The sequence below is a fragment of the Dendrobates tinctorius genome, unplaced genomic scaffold, assembly GCF_039654945.1.
Source record: "Dendrobates tinctorius isolate UK_male_01 unplaced genomic scaffold, ASM3965494v1 ptg000111l, whole genome shotgun sequence".
NCBI lineage: Eukaryota > Metazoa > Chordata > Amphibia > Anura > Dendrobatidae > Dendrobates > Dendrobates tinctorius.
Window position 1 is genome coordinate 18,290,892 of NW_027361779.1, and position 13,370 is coordinate 18,304,261.

General features: G+C 43.8%; 1 pseudogene; it reads right to left on the reverse strand.

Moving 5' to 3' along the window:
* Positions 1–1,211: 1,211 nt before the first annotated feature.
* LOC141100928 (pre-rRNA 2'-O-ribose RNA methyltransferase FTSJ3 pseudogene) overlaps positions 1,212–13,370 on the reverse strand; it is a 30,556-nt pseudogene continuing 18,397 nt past the window's right edge.

Here is a 13,370-nt window from a genome sequence, read left to right on the forward strand (position 1 = left end):
GCACAAGGTGGCTCTTTTACTTAAAAACGCCTGAGGGGGTGACAGGTTCCCTGCAATGTTTGCAGTGTGTGTTGTGTTTGCGTAATAATGTATGAAATAGGTAAAGCAACACATCACCTAGCACTTCATAACATCACCAAAGACTCATATTGAATTAACTTTTTAATTCAAAAAATATAATCTTTTTTCTGAAATAATATATTTTTGCCATATGGCATATTTGCCATATCAAAGTTGGCCTATATTAAATGTAAACAACAAGAAAAACACAAAAAAACCCTTAAATTATGATAGACTGGGGGAGGTGATGGCAGGAGGCCTGCTTGTGTGGTTTACCTTGTTTGTTGGGCAACCTCAATTTCACCATGTGTGATGCCAGATGCAGAGGCAGGATATTGAACCATGGCAGGCTCCTGTCGGGGATTATAGTAGTGGTAAGATGGGTAGGGAGGTTGGTACTCCTGGTTAGAGGTGTGCCCAATTGGTTCTTACCCCCCCCCAATATGGCCATGTCGACCATACCCATGCTGGGACCAGCCTCCAACAGTGGGTCTGATCAATTGGAGAAAAAAGGATTTAGTTCAGCTCACCCCTCATTGATGCTGCAGCAAGGTCCGAGCAAGGACACGTCTCCACTTGAACGTCTTGGAATACTACATAGAAAAAGGAAAGTCCAGCTCAAGGAGTAAAATCCAGAATTTTCTTTATTTCATCAAAATACAAGCATGGCTGCTATAGTCATCATTGCGGTTTTTACCCTGACATGGGATAGCCGCACAGAAAGTGCCCAGGAGGTTCTGTGCACGTTTCGAGTGGATGCGCTGCCAGAGATCCTACCCTGCAGTCGCTCAGAATAACCTGAGTCTAAGAGCGTATACCGCTCGAAACGCGTACAGAACCTCCTGGGCACATTCTGTGTGGCTATCACATGTCAGGGTAAAAACCGCAATGATGACTATAGCAGCCATGCTTGTATTTTAATGAAATAAAGAAAATTCTGGATTTTACTCCTTGAGCTGGACTTTCCTTTTTCTATGAAGTCTGATCAATTGGCCATATTGGACAGGTGCAGTATTTTCCAGAATTTGTAACTGTGTAGGCTGATGTTGGGATGGGGCGGGCTTTGGCTGAGATGTAGGCATCCGGGGAGGATGTGGCTCAGAAACTGAGCCTGCACTTCTGGTAGTCCTGGCATTTGAAGTTGTTTATTGCTAGATAACTGCCACCTTTCCAAAAAAGCAAATACCGGGTTGGGTAATGGGTGGTGTGCAGGCATCAATCAGGATCTGGATTGCCCCTCTGGCGCACAGCCTGACCTCACGGGGAATTGGACGGAGGTACCGTGCCAGACTGCGGGCACAAGCTTCCTCCCCATCATCATTTCCAGTCCTGACCAAATAGTCCAACACCCCACTGTCCACGTGCTTCCTGGTGCCTGTAGTTGGTAGCTCTCTTCTGCGCCGGCCACGGCGTCTGATGGCTGCAGCCTGTGAAGAGGTATCCAGAGGCACGGTTGGGCTGCTACTGTTGCCCTGGTCCTCCTCTGGATTTGCGTCCTGTGGAGCAGATGCCGGTGGTGGTGCTGGTGATGGTGGTTGGGTGCAGCTTGAAGGAGTAGAAGATGGACCAGCCACTTCTTTACCTTCCCCTACTGGATCAATAGTGACCTCGGAGTCAGATGCTGTCTCCCTCCCCGGAAGGTTTGACTCAGTGCTGTTTTTTAAAATAAAAAGAAAAAACCTATTAAGATTTAACCCTAAAAGCATGTATAAAATGTGGTGTCATGCATGCATTTACGGTCTAAGATCCAGAACTGGAGCAAGAAAATTGAGCCAGTCAAAGTAAATGTATTTTGTTTTTGTTTGTGCTGCTTCCCCACTCCTGGCCCGCTGCTGTCTCTCCCACCTGTACTGGTCCCTACACCGGCACCACCGTCTTGTGACATCAGACACTGCAACGTAACACAAAACAAGTTTTAACATTCAAACAATGTGTTTGTATTGCAAAACGTATTTTACATTGTAATGTGGCCTGCTACTTGGCAAGTGATAAGTGTAAAGTAGGCCACATATTATACAAAAAAATTCACATATGATGATTTTCTTTTAGTTTGGTAACACATGTGTTCCTTTTATTAAAAATACTTTTTAATGCTTGCACTTACTAATTTGCTGCTGGGCCTCAAAAGGTCTTTCCTCATAGTTGGGGAACATCTACCTGCAGATTTTCCTCCATGCTGCCTCCTTACGTGCCCAACCTGCATAGTGTGCGTCCCGTTGATCCCATAGTTTTGACCGCTCTTGCACCAGCACTATGAGCATCTCCACATTAATGTGTGTGGCCATGATGATACACTCCGTGCAGGTGTGTTCCTGGATTTTCCTAGAGGTTGCCAGGGAAATTTGCATACCAAAACTTCCTGACAATGCCTGATTCAATTTCCTGTCACCTGGAGAATGCTTGCATATTTCTCACAAGTCACACGCATGGTCCGTGTGTTATCTGTTTTTTTCTCGCACCCATAGACTTGCATTGGCAAGTCTCGGCCGATATGTGATGCAGGATATCAGGACTCTTCAGACCTACAGATGACCACCCATTCCTGCAAATACTTGTGGGGACAAATGACACAGCAAGAAACGACCTGGAAACTATCTGCAGTGTGTAACGCTGGTGTGTTTGTACTTTGCTTCCCCGGCGTTACTCTGCATGTCTGCATTAACCTTTTGCTCCTCTCCTCCTAACTAGCAGAGATACTGTTGCCTGTTACCGTTATGGATGCTGCTCAGGTCCCTGCCCCGCTGCGTAGACGTACATGCGTGCGTGGCTCCGCTGCTTTGCAAGACCACCCGCTGGTGCGGTCCCTGGCTGCTGCTGTGGAAAGCTATCCGTGGGTTAATAGGTCCTCTACATTGTGTATGGCTTACCACGTTTGTTCAGGCTTGCAGCTCTCGCCAGGTGTCTTCTGCAATGCTGATTTGTTTGGCCTTGCTTAGGGTGCGCGCGGCCACACCTCCCCTGCTTTTATGAGGAATGGGTGTGTGCTACAATTGCTGCTCCAGCCTATCACTGTGAGGCAGCTGCTATATAAAGTTCCCTCCCCCTTTGGGGCATCGCCAGAGCTTTGCATTGAGTTCCTGAACCTAGCGATGTGAGTATGTGTGTTCAGCTCCTGCTCTGATTGCGATCAGTTCTGGGGGAGCTGTTGTTCTTTGTCCCCGTGTGAGCTGTGTTTTGCCACCTGCCAGGAGGCAGAATATCCTGGCCCTCATTCCTGTCCGCCTTCCCAGGAGGCAGAATATCATGGCCCTCGTCCCTGTCCGCCTTCCCAGGAGGCAGAATATCCTGGCCCATGTCCGCCCTCCCAGGAGGCAGAATATCCTGGTCCCTGTGTTTGTGTGGAGTCTTGCCTTGCACCTGTGTCTTGTTTCCTGAATCCTGGATTTGTTCCTGCACCTGACCCTGTCTGAACTGTGTCCTGTGTGGGATGTTCCTGAGGTCCCTCCGTGTCTTGAACCCTGTGCCCAATGACTGTGACTCTTTGCTACCTGACTTGCTGTGATTTGACCTGGGTTCATCTTGGAAGTAGGAGTCCGGGGTGGTGTCTGCTGAGTTTCTGCCACTCTGTGCTCAGCTGGGGATTCAGTGCAATTCCCTGCCGGTTCCAGTCCAACCCGGCAGGGTTTGCACCGGACCGCTGGGGTTCCTTTCTAGGTCGCTGCCAGATGACCAGAGCCTGACCACGGCCTGATGTCCGGTGTCTGACGACCCCTTCCAGATGTGCTGTGCCTGATGTCCTCTGCCAGATGTTCGGATCCTATGCTTCCCTGCTCGATGTCCGGAGCCTGCCGATCGCTGCCAGTGGTCCAGAGCCTGATGACTGCAGCCTGATGTCCGGAGATGATGTCTGCCGCCTGATGTCTGGATCCTGTCGATCGCTGCCAGATGTCCGGAGTCCGATGCCAGTGTGCTGATGCTCTCTCTGAGATCCGAGTTCTGATGCCCTGCCTGTGTCCTGATGTCCAGTCCATGTTCCTGGTGTCCTGATGTCCGTGTTCCTGGTGTCCTGATGTCCGTGTTCCTGGTGTCCTGATGTCCTGCCTGTGTCCCGATGTTCCGCCAATTCCCTGAGGTCCACCCAGTGATGACGTCCTTCTGGGATCGGTGTTTGATGTTCTCCTGCTGAGCCTGGGCTACGCCTGAGGCCTGAGAGAGAGGCTGTCCTAGTATGCCCGTACCAGAGGATCCTGGACTGCATCAACCCGTGATGACTCCTGCCATCGTCTGACGTCTGTCCTGGGTATGTGTCTGATGTTCTCCTGCTGAGCCAGTGCTATGCCTGAGGCCTGAGAAAGAGGCCGTCCTGATATGCCTGTGCCAGATGACCCTGGACTGCATCAACCCGTGATGACCCCTGCCATCGTCTGAAGTCAGTCTGAGGTTGGTGTCTGATGTTCTCCTGCTGAGCCTTTGCTATGCCTGAGGCCTGAGGAAGAGGCCACCCTTCATCTGTTATCCTGAGACGTGTACCCTTCCCTGATGTGCGGAACCGGGAGCCTTGCATAACTATTTCGTTTCTGTACCATGTCTTGTTCAAGTAAACTTTGTCTATACCTGAAGTTGTGCGGTGTCGTTCTGCCTCCTCGTCCACATGCTCAGCTGCCACAGACCCCGGTCACTACTCTTCCCTAGTCTGGGTATGCCAGGGTCCCCCCTGTGGTCCAGTGGGTCCACATTCCGTTCCCACCTGGGATGCTCGCCCCACGTCGACGTGGAGGTGCCGGCTCGGCCGCGAACGCGGTCGCTAGTCATGACGCAGTGACTTTGAAAACTTAGGTAAGAAAGTGAAAGAACTCGGAGCGCAGGTGGTCTTCTCTTCCATCCTCCCAGTGGATGGCCATGGAACAAGGAGGTGGAATAAGATTCTGTAGGTGAACAACTGGCTACGTCGATGGTGCCGTCAGCAAGGATTTGGATTTCTGGATAATGGAGTGAATTACCTATACGATGGACTACTTGCTAGAGATGGGGTGCACCTTACAAAGACTGGAAAACATGCATTTGGGAGCCGCCTTGCTACACTCATCAGGAGAAGTTTAAACTAGAACAATGTGGGAAAGGAAGCAAAAGGCCAGAAAAAGCCATACACCTGACAAATGCTATTGAGAACTCTGCTATTAGAAGTGGGAGGAAAGAACAAAGACAGAATAATCTAAATAATAAAAATATTGGAGAAAGAGAGACCAATCACAAACTAAAATGTTTCTATACTAATGCACAGAGCATGGGCAACAAACAAGGAGAATTGGAACTATTAATGCAGGAAAAGAAATATGATGTCATTGGAATCACTGAAACTTGGTGGGACAATACACATGATTGGAATACAAGGCTAGAAGGATACAACTTATTTGCAAGAAACAGACTTGATAAACGAGGAGGAGGTGTCGCATTGTATGTTAGAAACGCGTATATTTGCACAGAGATTGAAGCTTCAGAGACTGGGAGTTCTGTGGAAAGTGTTTGGGTAAGAATACAAGGACAGAACAATGGAAAGGACACCATTGTAGGCATTTACTACAGGCCACCTGTGCAAGTTGAAGATATGGATGAACTCTTTATGCATCAAATGGCCAAGTTCTCCAAAAAATATGACCTAGTTGTCATGGGAGATTTCAACTATCCAGACATTTGTTGGGAATCTCTCTCAGGCAAAACTAACAGGTCAAGGAAATTCTTATCCTCTCTTGCTGACAACTTTATCTTCCAAAAGGTAGGGGAGAAAACAAGCAGAACTGCTACCTTGGAGCCAATCCTTATAAACAGGGAGGAAATGGTTGAGGAGGTAAAAGTGGCTGAGACCCTAGGAGGTAGCGACCATGCTATTTTAGAATTTTGGAGAACTAGAGGAGGAAGACCTGTGAAGACTCAGACGTCAAGGTTAGATTTCAGAAAGACATATTTTAAGGGACTCGGAAAGAGAATTGGAGGGATCCAATGACTGGATATCCTTAAGGACTAAAATGTCCAGGGATGATGGGAAATCTTGAAAAATGAAATTCTCAAAGCACAATTGATAACAATTCCGAAAAGAGGGAAGAATAGCAAGCAGTTAAGGAAACCAGGATGGATGTACACAGAACTTAAGCACATGCTAAAAAGGAAGAAAGAAATGTTTATAAAATGGAAAGAGGGAGGCATATCTAAAGAAGAATATAATGCTGTTTGCAGAACCTGAAGCTGAAAATGAATTGAGGCTTGCAAGAAACATCAAAAACAATAAAGGATTTTGGGGATATGTCAAAAGTAAAAGAAAAGTCAAAGATGTTATAGGATTTTTACAGGATGAAAATGATGAAATGGTAAGACAGGATGTTGAGAAGGCCAAACTTTTAAATTACTATTTTACATCTGTTTTCTCTCAGAAAGGAAATGTAACATCAACTATTCTTTACTGTCCTATTAAGGGAATAGAAGAGTCCAGGATATCTATAAACAGAAAGATAGTGAGGAAACACTTAGCTATCCTAAATGAATTCAAGTCTCCAGGTCCAGATGAATTACACCCCAGAGTACTGAAGGAGATAGCAGAAGAAATCTTTGAACCCCTCTCATTAATCTTTGAAAATTCTTGGAGAACAGGAGAAGTCCCAGATGACTGGAGAAGAGCAAATGTTGTTCCTATCTTCAAAAAGGGGAAGAAGGTGGACCCAGACAACTATAGGCCAGTGAGTATGACTTCTATACCAGGAAAGATCTTTGAACAAATTATTAAACAACATGTATGTAAGTACCTAGATAAGAATGAAGTGATTAAACAGTCAGCATGGGTTTGCAACTATTAAGTCATGTCAGACTAACTTAATTTCCTTCTATGACAGAATCACTGATTGGGTGGATCAGGGATATGCTGTAGATATAGTATATCTTGACTTCAGCAAAGCATTTGACAAAGTATATCACAAAATCCTTATTGAAAAAATGACTAAGTATGGAATGAACAAGGCAACTGTTAGGTGGATTCATAACTGGCTTAGTGATCGGACCCAAAGAGTGGTCGTAAATGGCTGCATATCCAGTTGGAAGAATGTCTCAAGTGGGGTACCACAGGGTTCTGTCCTGGGCCCTGTATTGTTCAACATCTTTATCAATGATTTAGATGAAGGAATTGAGGGTAAACTGATTAAATTTGCTGATTGACACAAAGCTAGGAGGGATAGCTAATACCAGAGAAGAGAGAGAGGATTGAAAAAGATATAAATAAACTGGAGAAGTGGGCAGCAACTAACAGAATGGTTTTTAATAGGGAAAAATGCAAAGTACTACATCTGGGCAATAAATATGAAAAAAGCATATACAGAATGGGAGGAATAGGGCTAAGCAACAGCACATGTGAAAAAGACATGGGTATACTAAGATCAAAGACTGAATATGAGTCAACAGTGTGATGCAGCAGCAAAAAAGGCAAATGCAATTCTTGGATGTATTAACAGAAGCATACAGTCTAGATCACGTGAAGTCATTATTGCCCTCTACTCCTCTTTGGTCAGACCTCATCTGGAATACTGTGTCCAGTTTTGGGCACCACATTTTAAAAAAGACATCAACAAACGGGAGCAAGTTCAGAAAAGAGTAACCAGAATGGTGACCAGTCTGCAAACTCTGTCTCATGAGGAAAGGTTGCAGGATTTGGGAATGTTTAGCCTGCAAAAGAGAAGACTGAGAGGAGAATTAATAGCTGTCTACAAATATCTAAAGGGCTGTCACATTGTAGAAGGATCCACTTTATTCTCATTTGCACAAGGAAAGACAAGAAGCAATGGGATGAAACTGAATGGGAAGAGACACAGATTAGATATTAGAAAAAACTTTTTGACAGAGTGATCAATGAGTGGAACAGGCTGCCACGAGAAGAGGTGAGTTCTCTTTCAATAGAAGTCTTCAAACAGAGGCTGGACAGACATCTGTCTGGGATGATTTAGCGAATCCTGCTTTGAGCAGGGGGTTGCACCAGATGGCCCAGGAGGTCCCTTCCAATTCTACAATTCTATGATTCTATGAAATCGCAGCATGCTGCGATTTCACTCACACGGATAATACTTCAGTGAAAAAAACGGTGATGGGAGATGCCCCATAGATTAACAGCAGTCTGAGTGCTATGAGATTTTATTTCACACATAGCACTCGTCCGTATTCCTCTCTAGTGTGACTCCAGCCTTAAATATATAAAATTTAATAGCTGTTACTCTTGCTCTGTAAACAGCACTCCTGAAGCTATATGCTACCTCTAATGGGTGTCCAGTCAACCTGTATCAATGATTGGTGGTCTCAGCTAGTTGTTCTTTTTTTTGTTGTTGTTGAGTTGGCAGTGACTGTACTGAGGTGTGTGTATATATATAAATATATATATATTCCATACCTTGGAATAAGAGGTGCACATACCACACAGTCACTGTGAGTTCTCCAAAAACTGGCCTAGAAGTGGAAGTGGCCGTGTCCATCCCTCATCATTCAATTGCGTAATTGTCCTGATGAGTTGAGGCAGTGGAGTTGCTTTCACTTGACAAACTGATAGCAGCAGTAGGATCTGTGTGACCCCCAGGCTGTTATCTGTAACATTCTTCATCCCAAAGTGATCAAAAAATTGCACATATCTCAAAATAGTACCAACAAATACGACAGCTTGTTACACAAACAAAACATTACAAAGTTCTATAAATTTAAAAAATATTATTGCCCTTGGAGCATGATGCAAAGTTTTTTTTGTTAAATGGTGATTTTTTTTTGTGTGTGCAAAAGTAGTCAAATGTAGAAAATTATAAAATTGGATATCACTGTAATTGTGTTGACCTGTACAATAAAATTATATCATTACATATCCTATATGATATGGACAATAAGAAAAAAGTGAAAACAACACAAGTTACTGTTTTTTCTAATCTAGCCTCAAACAAAATGAAATAAAAAGACACTGAGAAATCTTGTATAAATACAAAAAATGGTATCATTGAAATCAAAAGCTTGTCCTGCTAAAAAAAAGTCCTCATAAAACTTTGCTTATGGAAAAATAAAAAAGTTATGAGAATGTGGTAAACCCCCGAAAATGGTTTTTTTTATAATTTATCATTTTTTGCGCAAAATAAGTAAAAGAAAAAAGCCAGATAAATGTGGTATTGTAATTAAAGTTTAGATTTTTAGAATAAAGTTAATATGTAAATTATACTGATTACTGAACAATCATTAAGTAAAACAATTTTTTCCTAGAATTGCAGTTTATTTTTGTGCCATTCACCTCCAAATCCATCAGAAAATCATACAACTGAAAACAACAGCAAAAAAAGCCTTCACACAGCTCAGTTGATAGAAGATTGTAAAACGCATGGGTCTCTGAATATGGCTGCACAAACCAAATACATTTTGTATCAAAATAATTGTGCTTACCAGCAAAATAAAGTTCATTGCATTTGTGCAACATATGACTACTAGGCATGGGCGAACTTGAACGGTAAAGTTCGAGGTCCGTACCTAACATCTATCATTCGTGAACGGACCTCAAACTGTTCAGGTTCTGCTGATGTTTGACAGAGCGAGAAACACTGGCTAACTAACTTACCGATAAGAGCGCTGCGGTTCCCATGCGACAACATGTAAGCCAGTAACTTTGACGGGCGTTAAAAAAGTTACCGCTGGTCACAGGCGATGGCTGATGAGAGTACTACTCTCATCATTCTACACCCGTTTTCGCTGATAACAGCGAGAGCAGGTGTAAAATGATGAGTGTTCATCAGCTGGCCCATGTGCAATAAATAAATAAAATAAAAAAAATGGCGTGAGGTCCCATCTATTTTTGCTGGCATTACAAAGCTGACATCAACACCACAGATATTATTTCACTTGCCACAGCACCAGGGCAAGTGAAAAGAGCCAACCTAAGTGCTAGAATATCTATTATCCATGACCCCTTTCCAGTCTGATAATACCAGCCCCAAGCTGTCTGCTTTGGGTTGGCTGGTTTTCAAAAATGGGGGGTACCCATGATGTTTTTTTTTAATTATTTGGTTAAGTAATTTAAAAACAATGGAGTGGGAACACTTCTATTTTTGATCACCAGCCAAGATGATGCTGACAACTGAGGGCTGCAGCCCACAGCTGTCGGTTTTGCCTGCGCTGGTTAGCAAAAATAAAGTGGTTGCCGCACCATTTTTTATTTTATTTATTTATTGCACAGCCACCGACTGATAAATGGTAAGCCTGCGCTCATTGCTACCAGTGAGACTGGGCATATGTTGATGAGAGTAGGACTCTCATCAGCTGAAGCCTATGACCGACACTAACCTTTTTACCGCCAGACACAGTTGATAGCTCACATGCTGTCATCTTTATGACAGCATGGGAATAGCAGTGGTCTGACTGGTGGTAATGAACTTACCACTGATCAGTGCCAGTGTTTCTCGTTCTGTCAAACAGATTACAGAGAAGGAAACACTGGATGTTCGGGCCACCCATTCATTTGAATAGGGTGTGCAATTGAGTTCAGGTAAATTTAAAATAACAAAGTAACAGAGCTGCTATTTTTTCTCAATTTCTTACCATAAAGAATTAATAAAATTCTGGTAACAAATTATATGTACTCCAATATGCGGCTGCTCGCAAACAAATATTATTCATTAAAGAAAAAACCTTAGCCTTCACACAACTATGTCAGTGAATAAAAAAAGAAATGAAAAAATTGCTATGGCCTTATGGGTTTATCTTGTATATTACTGGTTAATTCTTGAATGTTTTCTGATAAAAATAACTTCTCAAAGAAATACATTTAAATACAATTAATATCATTAATTGACACTGATAATTAATTGATAACAATGAAAAATAGAAATAGTTAGTTTTAATCAAGTCTATATAGTCGCAATGTTGATCCAAAAGGATTATTTTCTATATTTTGTTTCTGAACCCAATTGTGGTAATCTAAAATAATTCCTACATTAACAAATGATTTTCAGTAATATAGTACAAATAATTTGCACTTTCAAGAAAGTAATATACACTTGCAAATCTTTCCTTTCCCCTGTCTTTATTAGTTTGCTTTTCTATTGGTAACCTATGTTTTCTATCTTATTTTACTTATATAAATAGTCAAGTTGTAATTTTACCAGAAGGGGCCCTCAGGATTGTCTTTTCTGGCACTGGTAGTTACACTCTTGAGAACTGAAGAAAATGCCAGAACAGTAACAATTGAAAGAAGCCAAGAATCAAACAGAATTGTATTGAGATCAAAGTACAGAGACAAAGTTAGCAAAGGAAAATTCTGAAAGTAGAGTCAGAACATTACACATTAGATATCAATTTCATTAATATTTTATATAATATGTATGTGTATTTATGTGTGTAGACAAAATTACTATTAATAAATAATAGTAATAGATAAGATTACTGTACTCGCTTTTATTATGTATACCCCTTTTCACATGTAAAGTGCCATGGAATAAATAGTGCTATGATAATAAATAATAATTATTATTATAGTATTATTATTTATTAAGATATAACACCATTTATATCATGGCGCTTTACATGTGAAAAGGGGCATACATAACAAAAATTAGTACAATAATCTTAAACAATAAAAGTCACGACTGGTACTGGAGGAGAGAGGTCCCTGCCTGTGAGGGCTCACACTCTACAAGGGATGGGTGAGAATACAATAGGTGAGGGTAGAGCTGGTCGTGCAGCGGTTTGGTGGATCGTGGTTACTGAAAGTCGTAGATTTGTCAGAAAAGGTAGGTCTTCAGGTTCCTTTTTAAGGTTGGCGAGTGTCTGATATGCTGGGGTGGAGAGTTCCAGAGTAGGGGGGACGCGCAGAAGAAATCTTGTATGTGATCGTGGGAAGAGGAGACGAGGGAAGTAGAGAAGAAGATCTTGTGAGGATCAGAGGTTGTGTGCAGCAGGCAAGTACTGGTAGACTAGGTCTCAAATGTATGAAGGAGACAGGTTGTGGATGGCTTTGTATTCCATTGTTAGGGTTTTGAACTGGAGTCTCTGGGTAATGGGTATTAGGAATCTGTGTCCTGCCATACATATGCAGAGATCCAGATCCTCACATTTGTCTCCAGAGGCTAAGATCTTTCAGCCAGCTTCTGAGCATGCTCCTGGAATGAGCCCCCATTGGAGTTCAGGAGTCAGGTGCTCAGGTCCTGCTCCTGATTCCATTGGTTCAGCTGAGGGCTCTGGAGATTTCCGGAAGGTCCCGGTCACTATAAAAGGTGCGCATGGCTGCTATGCCATGCGCTAGTATTTTCTTACTGCTGCTGTATGTGTGGTGACGGATGCTTGGACTGGTGACTGACTTATTATGAAACCCCTTCCCTCTGATAATACGATTGTGTGAGTGATTGGGCAGCCGCCAGTAGCAGCACTAGCGCCAGCACGCTCCAGCGTTACCTTCGCAGCAGCCAGCGTCCTGCATCGTGCCAGCAATATTGCGGTGTCTCCTCTGTGGCTCTGTTCACACCGCGCTGCGGTTGCAGTTCTCCCGCGTCTGCAGTTGCGACGCCTCCTGTCTTATCTAACGGTAGGTCTAGAGGGAGTAGTCCTGCTGCCTAAGGCTACTTCTGTGACTCTCAATACCCTGACTGTTTTGCTGTTAGTCTGTGTCCTTGAACAGACTCCGCATATTAGTTTATTCTTTTTCCTGCAGCTCTGTGAGCATAACAGAGCTCGCTTCAGTGCACTTAGGGTGCAGTTAACCCCGTGCACATTACCGCCACAGTGCTCTGCCTCTCTAGCAGCGGTTATATCACCTGCCACACAGTGGACCCCGAGTGGCCTTCATTTATTTTTTATTTGTGCCTTCCGCCACTCATAACATAATACTAGCGCCAGGGTCTGGCTAGAGATGGCAGATCAGCAGCAGCTGTTACAGCTTGTGCGTCAGCTCGAGGCTCGTCTTGCTACCCTGGAGAGGTCTCTCGCAGCTGCGCAGGCTACAGATGCTGCCGTCCAGGCACTCACAGATGCGGTAGGACATATGTCCATGTCCGTCCTTGCACCGACAGTCACCCGCCTCCCGTTGCCTGATAAATATGCTGGGGATGGCGCCTCCTGTAGGGGTTTTATCAGCCAGTGCTTGATACACCTGGAGCTGCTGGCTGCGCAATTCCCTACGGAGCGGGCTAAGGTGGCTTTTGTTATCTCCCTACTGTCGGGCAAGGCGCTGGAATGGGCTACGCCTCTGTGGGAGCGTGGTAAACCCGAGATTCGGTCCGCGGCTAACTTGCTAACTGCCATCAGGCAAGTTTTTCTCGGTCCTCGGGTCACGCATGATACGTCCCTGCAGTTACTTGCCCTTACTCAGGGGTCACTCTCGGTTA